We start from the raw sequence: 24,589 nt of genomic DNA, 5'->3' as shown, positions 1-24,589 counted from the left end.
AGGTGCTCAATAAGGCACGGCTGTCTGGTGTAGTGCCGGATTTCAGAGTTGGGGCACAGCAAATGCGAGGCCCTTGGCTGGAATTTCCCCATCGCTCTAATCCGTGAAAGTCATCAAGTCTAAATGTGGCCTTGGGAATATTGGCTCTGGTCTATAAAATATGTATTGCATGCAAAGTGAAACATGTCCCTCCACTCTGAATTTCTGGGTAGGGTAAAATCTGTTCTCCACTTACACTCGATTGCTTGGATCAAACACACTCATTGTCACTTGTTTTCTGAATCGTGCTGACAATTAGGTTCTGAGAAACGCTGGAGATTTTATCCACTTAAAAATCCTGCTTTAGAGAGCATGCCATGGATCGATGCCAACAGAATTAGAAGTCCACTGTAAACAGACATGTTCCATTTATTTCAACAACGTATCATATGGAAGTGACAATGTTGATCTAAATGCTAACATGATCTTTCTATGTAAGTAAACATGCCTAAGGCAATTACATCCTATGTGAGATGAATCCAATGGAGTCATCCTGGATTCCCCGGCAGTGACCTCTTCCCATGTGGCCATGGGTTGGCAGCTGCTACCTGGTCCTGACCCTGGGGGGCGGTTATATGAGGGAGGATCACATGGGAGGAGACAACTACCGGGGGACACAAACTACATTGGATAAGATGCAGTATCGTCCCCTTTCCCATGAGGAAAACCCTCTGATATCTGAGCTCTTAATGACCTATTGACATTCTGGTCAGGTCCCCACCTTTGACCCAATCACCTACAACACCTTTTGTTTCTAATGTGCCTTTATGTGAAATCTCTGAGAAAAAACATGGACTTTAAACCCCATAACCACCCAGGTACTGAGACGAGGAGGCGGATGAGGAAGTTTGTGTAAAGTGACAGGAGCTTGAAGTACAACACGTAAGGCCGACAAGGGCAAAAATCTCTATAAGTATCAATCATTTAAGTAATTGTCCTTTTTTCACTTGATCATTCACTTGCTAATAACATTTTTTGTGTTTTTTGTCATTTGTTTTTGTTCATTATATTCTCTCTCAACATGACGTACCCTTGACTCCCCGACCCCTCACCCCTCCCTTTTTCTCTGTGACTATACAACATCATGATTTGTGTTTTCTCGCTATGGTATTTGTGCAATTTGATTCATCATGACATATGATTGTAATACATATCTGTCACGTGTTGCTCTATGTTCATTTTCTCTGCTACTTATCAGCTTTGCCACTAGCCCTGATTTGAAAAAGACACTGGTGTGTCGAAACACGTGTCATCTGTAAAGGGCATTTTTCGATTTAATACAATAAATCAACCTACCCAAATACTCAGTGTGGCGCTCATTTGAGGTGTGGAGAAGCCTTTTTAAACTTTTGCTCTAAGGGGTCGGGGTCACTATTGTTCCCTTTCATGCTCCACACAACCTGCGACACCTGCTTGAATCAAAACAATAATCAGGCGCATGCTAACCAAGTTGGCACCGAACAAAAAAACCCCGGAGTTGTGTTACACCCTGAATTGCCTAATAGTTGCGCGGCTGAAATGCCATGGGTCTACTAAATACAGATCCCTCATTATACATATCATAAACATGTGCTTTTGGGGTAGTCTGTCAATGTTATTAACTGACAAGAACTAATCTACTTGCGGAATAAACACGGAATTAAGCTCTTGCCAACCACCAACCACTGCAAGCTCTTCAGAATCCTGCCATTGTCATTTTAGTGCCATTGATTTTGACATGTATCAGTACCCAACTTCTGTAGCAGGTGTGTCCTATTTGTAATACTTTTATTTGTGAGGTTTGCAAAAGCATTAAAAAACTCCTCTTATTGTCGATATCAAATGAAAGGACTGATTGCCCCACTCGACAATGGATTACACATTCTAGATTCCTCTTGAAGTGATGTCTCTTCCACCTATGGAGGCCTGTCCCTTTCTTCCACAATCATAGAATTATTGCTTGATGCTTTAATATCAGAGGTAAGTACACATTTCATCATAAAGATTTCTCTTAGGCTGAGCTGATTCCTCGTATCGCTTCTTCTGCACTTATTCCAGTTATTCACAACGTGTTTTGGTTTAATATCTCAGACTGGTGTAGTATGTTCCCCAATTTATCCTCTAGTTTTATAAATGTAGTTTCTAAAATTAATACATTTTGACAAAATATTTCTTTTGTATTTCTATTCTTTATTTTATATTTATGTACGGCTTATGGCTTTTTACTGTTTCATCTGTGTTTTGTTTCTTGATAGTCATGAGCAAATGGTCTGCCTAACGCTGCGCACACTCTCCCCGAAACATTCCTCATTGTTGCATTTCTAGTGGGAACGTCACCTCCACAAAAGGGGGAGCTTTCATCTTATTTAGGTAAGTTAATTTCCCCACATTGTTCCCCTTTTTTCTTCCCCCTTCCTCCTCCCACATCTTTCCTCTTTTTTCTTCCCCCTTTCTCCTCCATCGTCTTGGTGCTTTGTGTTTCCAATGCATTCTAGTTTATTGTTGAATCCCTTCTCTCCAGGTATATAAATACAGGATTATTTTCATCTTTATAGCAATTTATCTCCACTCCAACATATTTCACTTGTTTTTTTGGATCACCATCAATACAAACATTCAGTTTGTCTGCAAAATACATATTAGCTGTCACTTTAATTGTTTGAAATTGTTCCCATATTTGTTCTTAATTCCAAGTGTTTATCATTAGTAAAAACCTATCCAGACAATGTGAAACCATGCATTGGTCATCAATGATACGTGAAATGGTTTCAGGGAACTGGCAGATTTGCTATTTTGCTGAGGTCTTCGTCCATCATTATTAACCTTATACCATACTATATCCCCGGAACATTCCTTAAAGCCTCCATCAGATCCGATAATGAGGATGTATCCAATAGATTAATGATGGAGATTTGGATGTGTCCACCATTTTCCCTCTGCACTTGTATTGCGATTTTTTCCAAAGATGATTAAGTCTGATATAATTTTCAGTCCACGCTTGTTGTTCTTGCGAGTTACATAACTCAGTACTATGTTGTATACCTTTGAGGATGTGGTCATCCATTTTTTTCTAAAGTGCTAAAAACATAATTCTTTATGTTCCTGCACATTCTCTGTTATATTGTATTATTGTTTGTATACGGCCAGTACAGCCAAATTAACTAAATTACGTTTCTGGTCCACCCCAATGACAACAGTCTCACTACCCCGATCCCTCCCACCTTTGAAACTTGCTCAGTAATGAGATACTGAGTTTGCCCAGTAGCCACATAATCTTTATGATGTTCTGGGGGTTTCAGACCACTACTGGAATTAGATGCGACCATGACCATATCTCCGGGTGTATGATTACAGAAATCCTAAGCAGCCCTGTCCAATTCACCAACAACATATTGCATTTTCGCTGCTGGACCTTGGGTTGGAGAAGCAAGTGATAAACACTTGATCAATTATATATTCAGCAATCCGATGAACCCCCACTTTACTCCCTCTACAACTCCCTTCTTAATTCAGTGGAGGTTTTGTCTTTTTGTTATGTTCCTCAGTGTATTATTTTAGCCCTCATGAATATCCTTGTTGTATGTGGGGCTAAGACAGAGAAAGTGTCTCTGCATCTACTAGTTCAATCTATTCTCTTAACAAGACAAATGGGGCCAGTGGGGGCAATGCACTGTTATTTACTGCAGAAGATGATGTCAGGGCGTAGGCAAGACTCAAGAGCAACTTCTCAACATGTAACAAATCCTAATACCTCTCATTTGTTTCTGTATATTTGGTCTCAATACTGTGCCCCAAACCTAATGGCCTTCTTCCTCTTTCATGATGTCCTTTACAGATCTCTAAGGCATGTTCCATAAGGTGGGGGTAAGAGAGATATTGCTAGTGCCTGCCTCTTGGGACAGACCTTAACAATGGGTTTTTCTTTCTATACTTGTTGTTTGTCTGTCTAGATCAAGGATGTCCCACTTAAAAGCGCTGTGCTGAGTTTTCTATTTCACTTCTATCTGATTCCAATATTTTTCTCTCATCCAGACGGCTACGATTGTTTGATGAGAGTGTCCAATTTTAGCTAGGATCTGCCCAACGCTTGCTTCTGGAGCTCTCTTAAGTCAATGTGTCATGACTTCTACCTCACTCCCTAGGTCACTGCCAGGTCCAAAGGAGTTCTTTCCCCTACTACTTCTTACTGCTTAAAAGCATTGTGACAGAGTGATGAATGTGCAATACTCAAGTATATTCTGATTACATAATCTGCATTTTCCTAAAAACATAGAGGTACAAAGGTTCTTGGATAACATTTCAATCAGCGTTGCTTTTACAGCTGAGCACCTTTCTCCAATAACTTCCCTAATATGATTGCCTGTTGCAGGAGTGGCAGACGTGCAGGGTGCATGGCGGGTGCGATGGGTAAACTGGTGATACATGGATGAGGAACACAGCTGTGGAGAACACATGGATTGTGGCGCCAAGGAGCGGAGTCACTCTGAAAGAAAGGCCAATCAGGCGAGGTCAGAAGCGAGAAGGTGTCAGCAGTGATGGTGGGAGAAAGGCTGCTGAGGTATGTGACAGCTGGCAGGCAGTTGCAGTGTAGTTCCTGAGGAACAGACAGCCGATGCATAGACATGCATTGTACAATCTGAGGGCTATATACCTGTTTGTATAGCCCACAGCCCACAGAATGTCCAATGAAAGCACTCAGTTTTGTTTTTAAGGGTTCAACTATTGTATAAACTATAAAGGTCAGTTGTGGTTACAATTTTCATTGCTCTATTTAATCACATGTATACTCAATGTGAGGAGTCAGGAATGCAACTCAGAAACAATTTAGCCATGTCTTTGGTCAAAGACTTTTATTGAAAATAAAAGGGGTTTGGAAAATTGCTGCTTTAAGAGGATTGTCCCTACCTGAACAAACACTAAGGAGTTGTCTGCACCGGAATGTCCAAAATGAAAACTGTCTAGTGCCCAAAGCGCTACTCTGACCCTCACACTAAAACTAAACTCTAAGGTGAAACAGGAAATGTCTTTAACCTTGGAAGGGTTACCAACTACCAAGTTCTTAAGGCAAATCCTTAGATGGTGCTGGAGTGAAAGACACTGTTTTGGCCAAATATGTTCCCGTCTATGATCTGTTAGATTGGCAACCTTTTTGCTGATGAGAAATCGATCACTTACAATAATCTGATTGCGGAAAGGGGTTTGCGGGATTGCACGTATGCGGAATATAGAAAATTAAGGAAGGTTGTGGGTGAGAGGATTCCAGGACAGAACTCAAATCTTGCAGATTGCTTGAAGGAATTCAAAGCAGAAGGCCATATTGCATCAAAAATTAAGAAACATCTGGCAAAATACAAAATGGATAAAGGAAATTGGCTTGATAAATGGTCAGATGCTATTGAATCTGAAATGAACAAATATAGATGGGGAAAATGTGTGCAGGAATGTGCATTTAACACCACTTAAGCTAGGGGAAAGGGTTCTACATATCAAAATATTGCTGGATATGTAAACACAGGGTTGGTTCATTCAAGCATATGACTTGGGAATGTAGCAGTTTAAGGGTGTTCTGGAAGGAAATAACACAGACATTGAACAAGGGTGTAACTGTGGATATTGATTATGATTTTTCAACCATTATCTTGGGCGAGGTTGATCTAATGGAAGACATAGCATTCCTGCAGAGGTGTTGGTTCTACAGGGCATCTTTGTCTGTGAAGAAAATAGTTTTACGGGAGTGGGAGAGTGAGGAATTGCTTAATGCATCCGAATGGACGCAGGATGTACAAAAAATGTCTTCTGATATTGGTATTGATATTTTATTTCTATCGCGCTCGTACACAAGTGTTTCAGAGCGCGACGAGGCAAACGAGGGGAAACAAGGGAGAACAAAAACAACAATCTTACTAGGCCCAGTGACATTGAGAACACGCAAGTGCATGGGAGAGGAAGAAGGGGAAAGTGCATGGGGGTTTGAGGAGGAGGAAAAGTGCTGAGCAAGGAGAAAATAAATACAAACAAAAACATAAAACATAAATAAATAAGAGTGACAAACACTGGTAGTGCAGCCAACAAGTGGCAAGTGTTAGGTATAAGGCAGCAGACAGGGTGTGCCAGGGAAGTGCAGAGCAGGTAGGGGGACTGTAGGGTTACAGATACAGACCCCAGTGCAAGGGATTGCCAGGAGGCAGCGCGGTTCTGCAACTGTGCGGGCAGGGACCTGGTCCCAAAAGTCAGAGGGTGACCAGGTGCACAATGTCAAGATCTGAACAGATCAGCAGAGGAGGGGAGGAGAGGAGTCAGGAGCAAAGAGGAATTTCTTTGTTAGAAAAGATGATTTTGTACAGGAATAAAAAAAAGCTACATTCATGAAGTGTTTTGGGGGAGGTTTTTGGAGTTGTAAATGATTGCTCTGTTCACCAAGTGCGTGTAGGAGATGGAGGTAGAGTAACATTGTATATACTGTCTATGTTTGTCAATTCTGACTTTCTGTTTAGTAAACACATGAATAAAAACAAAACATGGAAGGGTTAGGAAAGTGTTTCCAAAAACCGTCTTTCAACATAAACGTTCTGCAAGGATATGGGCCCAGGCTCCAGAGGAGGGCTCCCTTCCCCTGGATTGTTCTTGCTCCTCTGAAGAGTCCCTTTTAACAGTTCATTGGGCATTTCTTGGCCCACAACAATGTTGATATAAACACCTTGCCTTGGCTTTTCAATTGCATGTCTCTTGAACATCTGGTTCATACAAACCTTTCCTAGTCCTGATTTTCTTCTCAGGACCTCTTTGTCAAATAACACAGTGCTTTACTCTTATTAAACAACACAGTTATGATTGCTTGGCATGCTCTTCTGCCAGGTCTTCTTATGTTCACACTCTTGTGATGGTTGCCTGGTATACTCTCCTGCCAGGACTTCTTTGGTTCACACTCTAGTGATGGTTGCCTGGTATACTCTCCTGCCAGGACTTCTTTGGTTCACACTCTAGTGATGGTTGACTGGTGTACTGTTCTTCTGCCAGGACTTCTTAAGTTCAAATGGGTTTCCTGCCATTTTCCTGTTGCACACAGACACACTTTGTTTGCAGATATATCTTCTGGATATATATTCTGGTCTTAGGTTTTCCTTCATTTGCACTCTTTGATTATATCTTCTTCTAGGGGCTTTATTTGAATGTGTTTCCCCTTTTCATATCAAATACATTCTGTCTTTCTTTTGTTTGTGTTTCATTATCTTGCTTTCAGCATATCTGCTGGAATGCCCCGGGGGCCCTATGACCTCTGGCAAACCTCACCGGCATACATTTGTGTCATTGTATGCTCCCCTAGTCAACCGGAGAAGTGTCGGTTCCACTTCCAGCACATGCTTCGCTCCGGGCACCGGTAAGGAAAGCACTGCTGTTGATCACCTGCGAATGCTGAGGAGTCCCTCTCTAGCTCCTGGCATTCTTGATGCATGTCTTCCTTCCTCTACAGCCTTCTCCTTCTTAGCTGGTGACCCTCCTGACTCCACCATGCCAGTACCCACCCTGAGATCTCCTCAGCCTCACAGAGAGATGCAGTTCTCTCCCATGCCTATTATACTTCCGGGCACAGGTGAGTATGCCTAAACACTAGAATGCTCACTGTACCTGGGGATTTCCTCATTCTGCTTCACTCTATTCTTCACCTTCTTCATCCCAGTACTTTGGTCATTCTGAGACATGAAGTCCAGGTTTTGGAATTGATTTGGAAGTCTTGAATAGACATGTTCAGCAGTCATGCATGAACAAAATATTCTTGGATGAATGGTTGGTGGAATTGCAACAAGTGATCTCCTTATTCTTCATGGGAGAAGGAGTGGCCGTATAACAATAGCACATGGAGTTATTAGATATGGGAGGTGTGAAGGCATCTTGGAGTAAGACACAGACAACAGATTCTGAATTTGAAATAAAACATTATTAACTTAAAGGTCAGGATGGAAACATGTCTATCTTGTCCTGTACTGTGGTGGGTTTTCCCTACCGAAATCATGCTAAGGAAAGTCAGAGTCAAAGGGTTCAACTTTGGAAACTGTCTTTGTCCAAACCATGCTTTGCTTGACCTCACAACTAATCTATACAATGTATACGGTGTCAGCAAACAACAAAATAGTGTTCAACACAAAGTTTGGAGCTCCGCCCAGCTCTCAGCTTCCTTTAAGCTCCCATCCTCAAGTATAAAACAGTTGCAACAAAATGTCCCATGATTGCCTTAAGTTCAGGATTATAGAGTTTTAACCAAGACTCAGGGTTCCCTTCCCCAAGTTCCAGATAGCACAGTTCCAAACACACAAGTATCTTGTGAGACTATCCTGAAGTGGATAAGTCTGTCAAGCCTTAGGGTTCCCTTCCCCAGCACTCACTTTCAATGTCATAATAGTGTTTTCAGTCTTCTTAAAGTTCTGCGCCACACTAGCGCCACACTAGCGCCACACTTGCACCCTATGTATATGATTGGTCTTCATACAGAAATATCTTGACTGATAATTGCAGTTCATTCAGCCCTCAGAGTATATTTTATTATTTACAAGTTCTCCCACTTTGTTGTTTAATATGCATATTTTTGGTTCATTGTTATAGTTCACTTCCAGAGTTTCCTTCACCTTGAAGTTTCAGCATAAAGTGGGTTCACTTGTCTTGGTAATGTGGTTTACTTTAAAGTTCAACGTATATTGGTTTAATTTAAATTCAAAGTTGTTGCTTTCTCTTGAAGGTTCAGCATTTATAGGTTTTACTTCCATTAAAGATTCATTCATTTCTGAGTTCGGCACATGGTGGTTTCATTTAAATTTGAAGCTCAATTCATTTCAAATCCTTATGAGTAACAGTTCTGGTTATTAAGGTTTCATTCAGTTCAGTATTGAATGATTGTGAAGATATATTTATTATGGTTTTCATTTGGTTCGGAATTCAATAATCATGAAGATATATATTTGTTAACTCTTTCATTCAAGTCATCTCATTGTTTCATATCTTTGTAGATTGCCTTAAATAATATGCCCAGTGCTTGGAGACTTTCAAAACCGTGCTTTCCTCATACACCTGAGCACTCACTCTGCTACAAAGTATTCTCAATTGTTCAATAGTTAACAAGGATTCATATCGGACACTTTTGAAAACTTGTATTTATTAATTTTATTTCTCTGCATTTATATAGCGCGCAAACAGCCCTGAGGCATAGTGGCACAAACAGCACTGAGGCATAGTGGCACTGTGACATACATGGAATCAGCTTAGTTACACGTAGGTGTATGTATTTGGTACATGATGTGTTACATGAGTAGCGACATGTAACAACACAAAGGGTTACATAGTGTAGAGCATATCGTGGCATAGAACATTACATATAGCTGTTATTGTATGTGTGCACATCAAGACATGGCATGGGGACACTACAGGTATTGCTGGAGAATGTAAGAGAATAGCCTGGTTTTGATAGCGTTGTGAAAATCGAGGGGAGAGGGTTAAGATCTGAGGGCGAGTGGGAAGGGGTTCCATTGCCTGGACGCAATGAAGGGGAAGCTTACACCAGCCCCTCTGGCATGCTTGACTAGGGGTACAGGCAGGAAGTTGGTGTAGGGTGTTTTAGTCATTCTGGAGGAGAGGGGGATGTTTACACCTTGTGATAGGTATGGTGGGGCTGTGTGATGGATACACTTGTGGGTAAAGGTGAGTGTTTTAAAGAGGACACATTCACAGATGGGCAGCCAGTGGGCTTGTCGTCTGGCTGAGGAGATGTGTTCCCTTATAGGGATGCCTATGGCCGTGCGAAAGGATGTTATTTTAGATGGTTTGAAGTTTGTCACGTTTTCTTTGCCGAATGTGCCTGTGAAGAGGACGTTGCAGTAGTCCAATCTGGAACCAATTATGGCTTTGGCAATAGTTAGGCAATTAGCGGTTGTGAGGAATGGCCTGGCTGTGTTTAGAAGTTTATTGTGGTAGGCTGCAGAGGAAGCAATAGCGTTGAGTTGTCTGGTGTCATGAATTAGCGTAATGGTCGCAACAAAGGTACTGCTAATGACAGTGCAAAAAGTAAGGATACTCGTCCATGTACCTTAATTCAGCATCACGGCTTCTTGAACAAATCCAGACAGCTCTTTCCAGGCATCTCTCATCGCATCTATGTCATGGGGAAAACCCGAATGCTAGAGCATTGGTTTTTGCTGTGGAGACAGGTGTCCGCTTCACGCGCCATGTCACGTGGCACACGTGGATAACGTCATGTGACTCTGTACTTTAAAACCCTCCTTATTCATGGCCACGGCGCTTCTGATTATACTTTTTAGCCTTGTTACTTTGTTGCCCTTGGATTGATATTTTTACTAACCTTTTTTTTTGTCCTCGGATTTCCAATTGCCTGACCCCTGTTACTTCTGCCTTGACGTTGCCAACACATTTTTGCCTCCCAGATTCCTTCTGCCTTCCGACTTCGATTCTCGCCTGCCCATTTGGTTTCTGACTCAGACTTCAACACTGTGCCTGCCTTGACATTTTGATTGGATTATTGTCAGCCTGTTACCGAACACATTTTTTGTTCTCTGGACTTCCTTTGCTTAACGGACAACGCACGCTTGAACTATAGACTGCCTATTGTGCATTCTGCTTCTGCAACAACTAGGTGTACGTGTGCCATCGGGTCTGGTGGCCATTGGAGACATGCGCCACCTTAGCATTAGGCGTCCTCGTTTCGGCGGTGTAGTTTATTTTCTTACCATCGGAACATTTGGATTGCTGAAAAATCTTTCCAGCTTCTTCGGAACACCTGGATCATCTTCCGCAGTCACAGCCATCCATCCAGGGGTGACATACTGAAACCGACCTACCATTCCGGAAGCTCCACAGTCTATGGTCTAGAATTCCTCAACTTTTCTTCAGTCACGTTATCATCGCTCTGTGTTCAGGTCAGTTTAATCGCTGTTGAATACACTGTATTATTTGTGTCCTCTAAGCCTCTTACATGTGTCCTGTACTTTCACAGTCATGTCATTCGCCTGGTCCTACGTCCTTTGGGTGTATTTTATATTACTTAAACGGGAACATTATATAGAATAATTTGTCGGCTACTCTACGTGCTCAAGCCTTGAGAGTCGACACATTCTGACACCTAGACATGGATAAATTGGCATCTAGGTAGACCCCAAGTGTTTTTACAGCCTAGGATACTGAGATAGTGGAGTTGTCGATCTTGAAGGATGAGTATCGGGTGTCAAGTTTTTTCAGTGTGTTAGTAGGTCCTAGTAGTAGTAGTTCTGTCTTTTCACCATTGAGGCAAAGCCAGTATTCAGCAATTCAGGTGTGTATGGTGGTGTAGGTGGCGTTGAGGGTCTTGGCATCAGCCTCATTGTTGTCGGACAGAGGGAGGAGGACTTAGTATTTGGTGTACATGATGCAGAGGGAGTCAAGTATGTGAAAGAGATCTGGTGAATATTTTTTAGAGCGTAGAAGATATTCAAGAGCCCTGTGGTACTCCACATTGGATGATGGCTGGTTTTGCAGATGCTTGGTAAGAGAATACTTGCATGGCTCTGCCTTGGAGGAATGAGGAGATCAAGGCGATAGTGTTAGCGGAGAAGTGTGCTGAGGATGAGAGGTGTTGACAGAGTACCTTATGATAAACCGGGTTGAATTCAGACGAGAGGTCTAAGAGGAGGAGTAAGGCGGGTTTGCTTGTGTCTGTGATGTCATCCATCTGTTTCTTTAAGTTGATCAGGGCCGATTCGGTTTCATGGCTGGGGTGGAAGCCAGATTGTCTGGTGCCAAGGATTTGGTTGGATTCCAGGAAGTGTTGGACTTGTAGGTAAGCTGCTTTGCCCAGAATTGTTAATAGGAAGGGGACTGTGGTTACGGTCTGTAGTTGTTGGGGCTGTTAGGGTTGAATGAGTTTTTTTTAGGAGGGAGCATACCCACACTTCCTTAAGGCTAAATGGGATGGAACTGAGGCAAAGGAGGCATTAATGAATGCAGTGAGGAAGGGTGCGAGCGTGTCTGCACACTTTCTCGTGAGGGTGGCAGAGCAGATGTATATTATTATACACAGAACCACTCAGATGCAATGTAATACTCCGCGTAAGTGCAAAGACTTGCATGCCCAGTTTCCTTTTTCATAGAAACTCACTGGTTGCTTTCAGGGGTCTTCCAGCAGCACAGATCACTCAACCTTCCACTCTCCGCCTCCAGACTCCACCTCCTGCCCTCCAGGCAATCGTGGGTCGGCTTCTGTGCACAAGAGAATGAGCACTGTGAACACTAGAAAAAAGGACAGCCTCTCTGCACAGCTCTCTTTCCAGCGTTCAATCGGTTCCACTGAGCCCCAGCTCTTGGGTAACACTTCCATAAACCGTCAGCGTCCTTCACAGACACAGCTCCCTGCTGCTTCTCTTGGCCTCTCTGCTGCTGCTACAAACACCACTCCCGCCGCCTCTCCTGACAACACCTGATTGGGATTCCTTTTGTACAACTGCAGACTTCTAGCAAATGACTTCTACAACTCTCAACAGGCCTCTTCCTAGTCCCAGTACCAGAATGAAAAAAAATGAGTCTTCATTACTCCTGGTTGCCTCTTCTTCATCTCAGTACTGTCAGTAGTCATATATGAGGAAGTCAGGGAAGTTGACTCACAATAACTTATGAAGGTGGCAAAAGGGTTGGGTTGGTCATTAGTAGCAAAAGGAGGCTACCATATCTCTCCCAAGTGCATCACACTCCCATTGCCAAATACTCTCCCCAAGGTACTCTATCGCTTGTCCACCCTGAGGTTCAGCATCCAGAAGCGATGGCCTTTCTCTGGCCACCTCCTCAGAGGCCACATGGGGAATAGGAGTGAGAATACCCTGAGTTTTCTCACAGAGGGTTAATGTCATAAGAAAATGGGGGATACCATGTCTCACCCGTTGAAGCCTTGAAATCTCCACTGAGTTTGTGGCCCTATATGATCATCCCTCATAAATCTGCCTCCAAGGTCAGCATCGTGCAGAGGTTGCCTTCCCCAGGCCACATGACAAGAGTTCACTGCAGAAAAATCAGAGATGTCTCCATTGGGTTCATCACATCAATGTAATGATGTTCTTTGCGTCATTACCTTGTAGCCTTAAAAGTTGAGTGTAATATTCAGTTTCTGAAACTTTTCTGCATAAACTATTACTTGACAATTTCTTGTGAAATGTCACAATGCGTTAGTCAGTTTCATTAGCTTGTGGTGTTCCATGTCTATCACGCATATAGTTAGCAGAAAAGGTGAGAGTAATTCTACGAGGCGTTAAATCCATAGTGCAAATGATGGTTCCTGCCATGCAATTACAGGAGGACGTTTTCCACGATGCACAAGACAGCGACCTCGCTGATGCACATCGAGGATGGCCTATAATCAAGTATACTATCATGCAAAGAACAGAAGCAGAGTTCAATACAAGAAAGCAATTGGGTGCTGGGCTTAATATAAGGGAGATGGTGCACGATAGAGGAATGCAAAGCATTGTCAGGCTCGCCACAAGATTCTGTATTCATGGTTTGTGTAGTGGGACGGAGAGGGGCAAAGCAGAAGAAGTGCTATATACTCATATTTTTAGAAGATGGGGGAAAGTTCCAGAACTGCTTGTATGAGGATTATTTCCATTTTGGTGGTATTAATACAATAGAGGGTCTAAGACATTTCAATCCTGGTAGAGAAGCAACTTGCTGAAAACAGACATGGTCTACTAGAAGCAATATCGGAGATCCTAATGTCATGGTTTAATGAATGTTGATGGTGAAAACTCTGTTTACAAATCTACTAAAAGTGCTGTGTTGGTGCAGTTTTAAAACACGCAAAAGGAATGTTCTGATGTATTTTATTGGAATAACTGGACACAATAATGCAAATATGGAAACATGTGTTAGCTTTCAAAGTCCCACCCACTTCTTCATCAGATGGTGACAGAGAAAAATGATTGGCAAAGAAGCCCCCACTGGACAGTTCCTACTCAGGGAGGGGGGAAGAAGAGCACTCACTTTAAATATCATTCAGTGAGTAGATAGTGAGTATGCAATGCACGTCTTGCCTGGCTGCCTTATCTAAAGGGTTCACCTTTCTCTCAAATTACATATGTTCTGTAGAAACAGTGAAGTGGAACGTTTCAAAACTCCTCATTGGAAAGCAGGGCTACAACAAACATTTGTCGAATCACAAGTACTTTACCAAACCACCTCAGTGTGGTCCACAGGTGTGCAGCCCGCACCGCTGGCTTCACGGCCAAGGTCTTTTTCCACAAGGGACAATCACCTTGCAGCGCTCTGTACATCCTTCTTGCAAAGGAGCCACTCAGCCAGACAAAATGACTGGGAATTTGATCGTGCATTGAAAACACCTCCCCATAGTCAATGCCTACATTCATGTTCCTGTTTCACCCCCCCCCTTCCCTTTCCCCCTCCACCATGACCCTAGTGTCGAACCACCCTTTTCAATCCGACACATATCATTTTGAGTCCTTTTCCAGTTCAGCTTTACACAGGAAGAGTAGGGAAACTTGTATAAAAACATAAAAAAATAAAAATGGGCTCTTCATTCCTGAAAACCCTTTGTGCTTTTGTGCTTCACTGCACTATGGGAGATGTTATTTGGACTGGAGTCACCCCCTTCTCTTTCAAATGTTTTAAGAACTACCGGATTGACTTACAACAAACCAAAAAAGGAATACCTGCTGCACAGCAATGTGCTGTGTGCACAACCTGCTTCATATGTGAGACAAATCCGTCCAACCGCTTGCACTAAGTGGCAATAGGCTGAAAACTGTTTTTTTTTCTCCTTTGCTTGATAATGATCGAACTAGTCACGGCTTCCTGAGCCAAAGTGGAGGTATAAAGGGGACAACAGTCCAGGTGGTCAAGCACAGTGTATTGTGAGGATCTGGGAGTAAGAGACGGACACAATGGTGGCATGTTTATTGATTAAAATAAAGCTGTATTCACAACAAAATAAGGGGAGTTGGAGGACGTCCAAACTGGCCCCTGTCTCTTTGAGGAGTTTCCGTCCTCAACAAAATAGCGAATGATGCTGTCAGTGTCAGGATGTCCAAACTATAGTCCCCCCCCCTGTGTCCAAAACCTATCCTATTCCTCACAAACTAAACTTAGGAAAAAGGTGAAAAGGGAAATGTCTTTTGGCTACCGCCCTGTAGCTCAGCTGTATGGTTCTAAAAAGAAAGTTCAAAAACGGTGTAGAAAAGCAAAAATAAGTTTCATGCGGCTTGGGGTTTGATTCCTAGTCCCCAAAGCCTTTCTAGTCTTCCACAAGGTTTATTCCTTGTGAGCAGACCTGCATCCCAGGGGCTGCAACAAGGTAAAATAGCCTAGTTATTTCTCCTAAGCTGTGCTGTGAGTATTCCTCTCACTTGTGGGTCCCAGACCCTCTTCACAATATCCCTCTACTTGGCCCACTCTCTTGCCAAGTAGGGTACAGCAGGTTCCTCACTTCCCAGTTTTGTCTCTCTGCATTCACTTTAACGCACAGTCTTGATTTACTCACCTGCCAAGGTCTCTGAGTGTTATTGGCACATCCAAAGTTTGTATTCCTTTTGAATATAGTTTGAGGGACGCTTTTGCCAACCTGGGTCCCAGATCCCCTTCATGTATTCAGTCACAGTGTTCTTGTTATCCATACTCTCTCTATCCCCCACTCCTGCCAGGGTCTGTGAATGTCACTTGTTTCTGCAGCGTTCATAAATTCCTGTTTTATGGGTTGGGGTATGTCTTTCTGAAATTGGTCCCAGACGTCCTTCATTTGGTTGTTCACAATACTATCTCACTTTAAACTTCCTCCACTCCAAAGCCCTGGTTTACTCTCCTGCCAAGGTCTGTGAGTGCCATCTCTATCGGGGGTATGTGTTTCTGCGTTGTGTCCCATACCCTCTCCACTAGGACTCTTGACCCTAGTAAGTGTTCTTTCTTTACTCCGCTTCATGCCCCATATGCTCTCTGGGTCTCCCCAACCTTTGGAGTAGCCACCCATGTACCTGTAGTGCCTTGGCCTTGTCTCTCCAGTTGTTCATGGTTCTCCCAGGAGTTGCAAAGCCTCTTCAGGCTCCACGGGACCTTCTGCGATCCCATGCATGTTTCGCTTGTGTCTCTTGCAGTCTCCCGTTGCCTTGATATCAGCACAGCAGCCCTGGTACCCGGCAGGTAAATTTCCTCTTCTGCAGTCTGCCTCCTGCTTTGTTGGTTCTCCACTGGTCTGCCTTCCTCATGCATGTCATCGGCTTCTGCCTGCAGATAGTCTGCACAGCCCTTGCAAAGTGCTTGCTCCGCACTGAGCTATGATCGAAGATGCCATCCTTCTCTCCCTGCTCTACCTTTGAATGACAGCTGACCAGTCGGGTTGTCACAAAGGCTAGAGCATGTGCCTTTGTTCCTATTAGTAATCTTCACTACTCATGTCATCTTCCTCGTCCTAGTATTTCCATTTAATACTCTGTGTCTTTTTCCTCAGTGGGTTCCACTAGAGAGGTATTAAAAAAAAGACTTGGTGGAGAATTCAGAGAAGGGGTTTTAGTAAAGGTGCAAGGGTTAAAGGGGTACTGCATTCACCCTATGTGGTCACTGCTCTCTACGGGGCCCTGCCTCCCCATGAGGTCCTCCTAGTGAGCACCACCCCGAGGGGGACTATCGGGTAGCGGCCTCACCCCTGACCTCATGTTGGGGGGGCTTCCCCATCTAAAGCAGTGACGATACCTCAGGATTCGTCACACTATAGATCCACTCTGTACCTCAGAATACTCGGTACTCAAAGCCTACCTCATAAACAGAGTTAAAGATGGTACATATACATTGTCCAGTATATGGACATAAACACACCACTTGTTTTGAGACATATATGGAAACAAGGCAAGAGTGCACTTTATTTTGACCACAGGAGCATATTTCCCACTATTGGAACCATGGTATCTGAGGAAAATTATTTCTCCAACGATACATGTTGTTTCCGTAAACCTGTGGTAAAAGATTCCTTTTAAAGCACATTAACTCTTAAAACCTATTCAATTCTTGCTTCACTTGTGGATTGGATCTCTCCGGAGAGTACATTTAGGGGAATGGTGCAAGAGTGTGCATTTTGAAACACAAGGATCAGCAATAATGGACTCTGTGCTATTTGATAATAATACATTGAAGCTCAGTAACAGATATGTATTGCAAGAATAAAGGTTACCAAGAAAAACACCTATTGTTGATTTCCAAATAGTGTTTAACAAATTGCTACTTCCTTTAACATAAATCACCACTTCCTACATACTTATGAACATGCTCAAAGTTTTCATTAAAGTGAGCCACAAATATTCATATGACACTGTGACAAACTGGCCGGCTGCGCGTCTTCTCTGCCAACACCCGGTCCGGTTGTCTTCAAGACGTCCCCACTGATGCATCATGTCGACAGTGCAGAAGAGAAGCGGGGTTGCAGTGTGGCATCCCTATTGGCGCTTGGTGGCCTGAGCAGGGAAAGAAATGCTGCAGTGAACCCCGCAGGTGTTGGACGGCCCCGGCGGGGATGAGAGACAAAAGAATGCTGCAGTGTCCTTGCTGACACCGGTCGACACCAACGGGGAAAAAAAAATACTAGTGGCCCAAGTTCCCACGCCACTGTCTGGCATCCCAGCAGGGATGCACACAAGTGAAAACAGGGCTGGCGCTTATGGAATCAATGCAGGGCCTGACTCCATTGATCCGTGCCATCACGTCTCTCGCCGTTCCTTTGGCGCAGTTTTGTTGTTCACCAGTTTGGTTTATTATCTGTCCTGTTTCCTTGACTCCGCAAAGTATTCTAGCCCTCTGACAGGCTGACTTTAGTGGGGCCTCAGTGGGGTCTCTCGCAATTAGGGTTTTCCTGACTCCTGTAACTTTTGTGGCTGCCCCAGTCTTGAATATTAAAATCTCTTGGTATTTCAGTACTCTCCAAAGTCATCTGGCCCTCTGTTATGCTTGGTTTTAGTAGGATGTCTGCCTGCTTGAGTTTATATGGCTCCCATAACCTTGATGGTTTTCCCAGCCTCGAATAGTACTTTCGGCCCCCTCGCAATTGCAATAGGTCTTCGGGAGGGTTTGCTTCCCTCCCACTGCATGGCTCTGCAGCGAATGTACTTCTCGTGCAGAGCTCGGGAATCTGGTCTCTCCACAGCAGTGTGGTCTCAGCGTTAGTTAATGTGCCCCAGGCCCACCAGGACTTCCGTTCAGTCATGCCACTAGGCAAGACAGTCGTTTTAGTGTCCCTGTCTCCTTCTTGACACAGGCTTCTTTGTCTGTCAGGATGCCAGCCTCCAGCGCCTTCTGAGCATTTTTTTCGGTCTCCATGCTAGCGCTGGCTCTGTCCGTCCAGGACGTCTTTCTGTCTGAGGTTCGCCTCTGCGTAGGATTCTCGCACTATGATTCCACGTTCCTCGTAGTTTTTTGTGTGTCATCCTAAACAAAAGGGGGGTGTTCTTTCTCTTTAACTGTGGGTTCAGATGGGATCCAGCATTACCTGAAGCCAAAGTGATTGCAGTAATGTCACTACCAGGTGAACGCAAAACAGAAGTACCCTTGACCTATAAAGACCATTACTTTGATGATCCTTGGAAAGTAAGAAACCGAAGACCAGGAACAAAGGCTGATCAAACTTGTACAGTGTGTCTGAGGTACCCGGGGCTCTCCTGCATTGATAACTAAGGCAGGGAGAAGCGATTGCCGCTGTGGTACTGTTCTTTGCTCTTAAAACAAAGTGGAATAAAAAAGACAGCACAAGACGGAGAGACTTATATCATGCCAGATTCTGTTTTCAACCAAGATTGCAGGCAGCAACTTTGTATAAAGAGAACAGTGTGTGAGGCATTGGTGATGAGCAACGTGAGTATAACTGGAACCAAAGAAGTCATTGAACTTTATGATTGAACTTTGGGAGGGAACCCAAGATACCATAGACAGAGTGATCTGGCGCCACGTGGACGCTCATTCGAAGGTCTCTGTTAGGTATCCAACCGATTGAGAGAAAAATAAATACTTAGATCAAAGGGGGCTTGGCCACCGAGACCGTTAACTGGGTCAGATCCTTCTTGGAGAGTCGTAGATCCAGGGCACATTGGGGTGAGGCTTTCTCGGAAGTAGAAACTATCCTACGTGGCGTCCCACAGGGAGCATGTTTGTCGCCCTTGCTTTTCAATATTTATATCGTCCCTCTTTGTAAAGAACTGGAGAAGCTGGGCTATTTCTTTACAAACTATGCCGACAATTTCCAGCTGTCAATGGAACTATCAGGAGACCATTAAGCAGACCAACTTAAACTTAATGAGGTATATAGAGTGATAAAAGATTGGATGACCACAAACTGGCTATGCTTGAATGCAGGAAAGACGGAACTCATGATCTATGGGTCCAAAAAATCACGAGACATTAGCCCCGGTTTTCTCTGGCTTCCTGGTTGATGACAGTCTCATCAAAGTAGTTGATAAAGTGAAGACACTAGGTGCGTACATGGAGGCCTCTCTGGATGCAGGTGCACATGTAGACGCCATTGAAAAAAGCTCTCAATATCATCTGCGAGTTTTGAGGCAGGTCGCCCCTCTAATTTAAAAAAACAACTGAGCCAAGCTAGTGCGAGCTGTGATTCTACCACGCCTGGACTACTGCAATGCTCTATTGGGGGGTGGGGGGCTAGTAGAGAAGATGTCCTTAGACTGCAGAAAATTCAAAATTGCCTCGGTGCGTATAATTTACAGTATGAAAAGGCATGAACCCACCTCTGATGCCAGAAGGGAGCTACACTGGCTTCCGATATCAGCCAGGATCTCCTTTAAACTGCTAACACTGGGTCACAAATGCATTTATGGGACAGTCCCAAACTATTTAAAGGACAAAATCTCGGTTTACCAACCTGCAAGAAACCTTCGCTCTACATCCACCCTATGTCTGCAGGTGGTAAGGACAAAGAGAGCCCGTGGAAATGGACGTTCCTTCCCGGTGTTCGTGGCTAAGGCCTGGAACAACCTTCCGCTGGGGCTCTGAACAGAAAGTAATCATCTGTCGTTTCGGAAGCTCCTAAAAACAGAACTGTTCATTTAACTCTATCTTCGGTTATCCTCACTGACCTTTTTGCTTGTGAAGGAGCGCTTGGATGCCTTAGGGTTTTAGCGCTATAGAAATGTTATAACATAACATAACATAAAGTGGTCAGGCAATGGCTCTTGCTAAAACCTGTGCACATTCAAACATTTTCTATAGTTTACAGTACATCGAAATTGATCCCAGCTCAGCTGAGGGAGACTAATTGGCCAAAAGAAAGGAATCTGAACCCGGCTGAGTGGGATCCGGAGAGAACTGTGAGTCACCTGAGAAATAATTATTTGAACATAGTGTGACAGGGATCTGAGCCCGGAAGAGGGGGATCCATTGTTGAACTTTTTTGTTGTCAAAAGGATCTGAACCCGGCTGAGGGGGATCCAGGGTGAACACCCAAATTGAGTGCTGGAAAAAGCAAAGAACGTTTTTGTATTGTTTTTGTGTACCAGGCCCTCTGAGTCAAGAGACTTGCAAGAAGTCAAGAGGCTTGGACATGGCAGGTCTTGAACTGTATCCTCGTGCCACAGAAGCCACAGTGTGTCCTTTGCTCGAGTGAATCGCATTGTCCCGTGCTGAAAACGTGGGGAAGGGAGGCCAACAGCCTGAACATCCTGACTCATCATTTTGGGAACACTTCTTTCTTTTTCATGGACATCACCCGACCTTATTTTGTAAATCAGTGGTAAGGATTGGCAATCGTTTTTTTTTTTTTTTTGTCAGGCCCTTTTTATTTTGACATAGATTCCACTAGGACAGCGTTATTATTATTTGATGGTCGTATCTTGCTCCCATCTCTACATTTAGGTTTAGATTAGGCGTTTATCATACCCTTGTGAAAGTTCAATAAACACCCTTTAACTGTGGTGACTTGTGTCTGTCTTATTGTTGACACCATGCCTTCCTGACAGATAGGTAACATCCCCCCAAATACTAGGGCCCTCCTCACCTCAGGGGATGCCTCTGTTGCTGCTACTGTGGTTCTACTATTAACCATAAAAAATAGACCCTTTGCCGACCCTCTACTTAAGGAAATGTGTATTCATTCATTGGCTGCCCTGCTCTTAGGCTTGTCGGTAATGGCCCTGGCAAACACTGATTTCAGAACGCGGCTCTCTCCCGCAGTGAGGACGAGAGAGGAGCAGATGACTAGATCAATCAGGGTACACCAGGTGCAGTTAGTTATTTAATATTTAAAACGATGTTGCACAGGAACACACGTGCAAAATAAGCCTTAAACCGAGTATGCTTGTTCTATTTGCATAGACAGAATAGCCCAGCAGTTAATGGGTTAACAATGAACTGTGCATGTTTTGGAGTTTAATGTGAAAGCTATCCACACTCCTCATCCGCTGGTTTGATCTCAGATCGGGTCACCAGGTCACCACTAAGCTAACCCACTGCTAGAACTTGAATTTATTGCAGGTTGAGGATTATCCCAATTTCCTAAATCTCCACTAAACAGTTGTAAATATTTTAGGCTTTGGAGCGCTCGCTGGCTCTCTCTATACCAAAGCATCGTGAAATCCCAAAAAGAAACAGCTGCCCAGGCCTTCCCCCGGGGGCCGCCCCCAGCATTATAACTGGCTGATGAACTGTGGAAACGTTTTCCTCTTACACCATCACCCTCATTTTTTAAAATATTTCACCAGGGCATAGAATTTAAGTTGGCAATCAGTGTTGCAAGTGTGTTGACTTTTCTCGTTCTTTCATACTCTTAAGGCTATGAAAAAAAGTAATTTAAAAATATCATTTTATTTGTGCGTATGACATCGCTTTAAAACATGCCAAATTGGCGAAAATGTCACTGCATGTCACCCTCTCTTTATTAAAAGTAAATGTGCCGGCAGTAGGGCGTTTACGCGTCCAGAACTTTCAGCAGGTTCGGTCGGGCTATAATTGCGACACAGCAGTAGGGTGCCTATTCACCACACAGAACGTGTGGTAGGCGTGTGGTAGGCGGTGCTTAGTTACAGTGCTGCAGGATTGGTAACTGTGTTGAGCACGGCAACGCCTGTTGCTTCTTCGTGTGCTTTCCAACAAAGGAAATGGCTGTCACCCTCGATACAATGGGTCTCATTACAAGTTTGGTGGTAGCCGTGGCGGTAAGCCAACATTTGGTGAGAGCAACTAGCATCTGAACACTATAGCTTCAAAATCTTGCTCTGCCCTTGTACCCCCCCTTTTAACCCCCTGTATTTAGGTGCAATGCTTGCCTTAAAGCCAGTCTACTAATGCATCATGAGTCCATGAATCACAATCTTAATGACTTGCATCTGTGAAACCTCCATTACTTGTTGTAGGTTTTCAGGAATGTACAGCTTTTCCGTACATGTCAGTCTGTCGGCCCTAATACTGAGTGCACCCTGGCCCTTTTGCTCTCTCAGGGGCTTAGGGTTCTGAAAGAAATCCCACAACACCCACTTCTTCTGCCGTGACACACATCCATCAGCAAAGCTCAAGTGGACACACCTGCAGGTTTATGCACAGAGCGCACAATGTCCATGAGACTCAGGATTATAGATGGCAAGAGCTCAGGGGTGCACTCATGATTCATGAGGTTATATCCCGGCCCTCAGAGGAGAGCCCAGACACAGAGGGGCAACAGATGCAAGCGCTTGCTTGCTATGCCGACTGCACTTGCCCAAAATGGAGGCATTTGAACTCATACATAGTCCAATAATTCGATTTTTCATAAGAGGAAATGCGCTGCTGGGTTATTTATTTATGTTGCAATGTGTATAGTGCACCAAGCCTAGAGGCTTCTTGGCGCTGATTAGGGTCCCGGGAGTTTTTTACTTTTTTAAACCCCGTCCGGGGGTCCCGGGAGTTTTTTACTTTTATAAACCCCGTCCGGGGTTTTGGATATGGTCCCTTTTTTTGCCAGGACCCGAATCTTTTTGCGCAAATGGGGGCGTGAAATGCTTTTCATGCCCCCATTTCCTCCCCCTTCCCCTCCCCGGCGCTCTCCTCCAATGAGAGGAGTGTGCATGTTAGCACACCCCCTCGGCAACCCCCCCACCCCCGCAACAGGCCTACAACAAAGAAGTAGGACTAAAGTTGTATGTGTATTTACCATAGTCCTACTTCTTTTTCGGGGGCCCGCCCGGGTTTCTTTTTTTAAAAATCTGGTCACCCTAGCTTAAAAGAGTGAACGGATGGACATGGTGAGTGTCCGCCCCGTGGCGGTTCAGGGTTTTCCCGCATCCCTTGCAGTTGCTAGGCGGGCCTCCCTGCCCGCATAATGTCTGATGACTTTTTCAACATACCCCATCTTTTCAACATACCCCAAAACTAGGTCTCGCGCGGCTCGTAAAAAGGACAATAACCACAACATCCTCAGCCTACAAGCCAATGGGGAATTGTTATGGTCGCCCACTCGCGGAGGGTCAGCCTCTTCACGTCTAAAGATAGTCAATTGACACAGGGATCGAAAGGCAGGGGGTTGGGGGGGTGTCCTGGGCAGTAGTGCACAGCCCTGCCTATCTCCTTTCCTTACTGGACATTACGTGAGTGCGAGTTCTTTTTTGATCAGTCAGTACAACAGTGCAACAGCAACTGTTGTACTTTTGCACTGTACTGTCAAATGTTTCCCACACTATCACTGACCTTCATAAGGAAGGACAGTATTTCAAGCCTTTATGTTCTCTGCCTGCCGTGATGACAACATAATTCGCCATTTTTGCACCGTCTCGACCAATGGCAGCTTCTTGATTTTGCCTTGAGGGAGAGCCATTAAACAAACATTTTCTAAAAAAAACAAAAAAACAAAACAAAACAAAACAAAAAACCTACGAAAAAAGATTCCTACGTCATATTTAAAATCTGTTTCAATGCTATAAAACCACAACCGGGATAACATTAGTTGCATTTTCTTGGAATCCAACTTTGCTAAGACTCTATCTTTAGAAAGACTTGGTTTGGAAGCGAGCAGCATAGATCATCAGATGCAGGCCGCAAAGGTGTGCAGGAAAGTCTTTGCCTTTTTTGGCTGTGAGCTCCCACTGGGACCTTTCGGAGGTATGCCCACTGCCTGCTTTCAACGCTCTAATGGCAATGCCCTCAGGCGCCGGCGCTGCTTTTGGCCTGAGTTATGAAGAGAGGCCGACTGATAACATATCTGATCACACCTGGCCTGACATCAAATGAAAAGCAGAAAGTCACAGTATAAAGTGCATCAAGTTGCCGCGAGCCGTCCACTGTGATGATCAAACCTTATGATATTTTGCAGTTTATCAGGTGTTCATGACCTTTGACTTTTGTTAATCCAATGAAATGTTGGAATCTTTGTATTTGGCAACACACACACTTGGCTGGATGATTTGCTGCAGGGGTTGTAACCTGCCAGATGTTTTGGCCTAGCACTCCCATGATCCCTTGCCAGGGACCCTGCCCCCTAGGCCCTGATGGGAGTCATCTTGTGCTGTAGTGAGACTATCTCAGGCTGTTGCCTGACTTTGGTTTTGACATTGTATCACTTTCCCCTTGGATTGCATGACAC

Source organism: Ambystoma mexicanum, chromosome 12 (assembly GCF_040938575.1).
Source record: "Ambystoma mexicanum isolate Mex_15411 chromosome 12, UKY_AmexF1_1, whole genome shotgun sequence".
Classification (NCBI taxonomy): Eukaryota; Metazoa; Chordata; class Amphibia; order Caudata; family Ambystomatidae; genus Ambystoma; species Ambystoma mexicanum.
Note: the sequence above shows the minus strand (reverse complement) of the source record.